The sequence below is a fragment of the Capsicum annuum genome, unplaced genomic scaffold (genome assembly GCF_002878395.1).
Source record: "Capsicum annuum cultivar UCD-10X-F1 unplaced genomic scaffold, UCD10Xv1.1 ctg40504, whole genome shotgun sequence".
Classification (NCBI taxonomy): Eukaryota; Viridiplantae; Streptophyta; class Magnoliopsida; order Solanales; family Solanaceae; genus Capsicum; species Capsicum annuum.
In genome coordinates this window covers 684-886 of record NW_025847809.1, presented here as the reverse complement: position 1 = coordinate 886, position 203 = coordinate 684, and positions in this window count along the sequence as shown.

Below are 203 nucleotides of genomic sequence, written 5' to 3'. Positions count from 1 at the left end.
GGTTTAAACAATCGCTACTTCTAAACATCCACTACTATAAAATGTCTAGTCCTGCTCTCTTTTAAGTTGAACTTTTCCTTATTATTTTGTAGATACTTTAGTTATATTCTACTTCTGAATTTTCATGTTAATTTAATATTTTTTTTGGTGTTCACTTACTTTAGTGTAGTTGAACGTGTGGATCGAAAATATTGCAACACCAT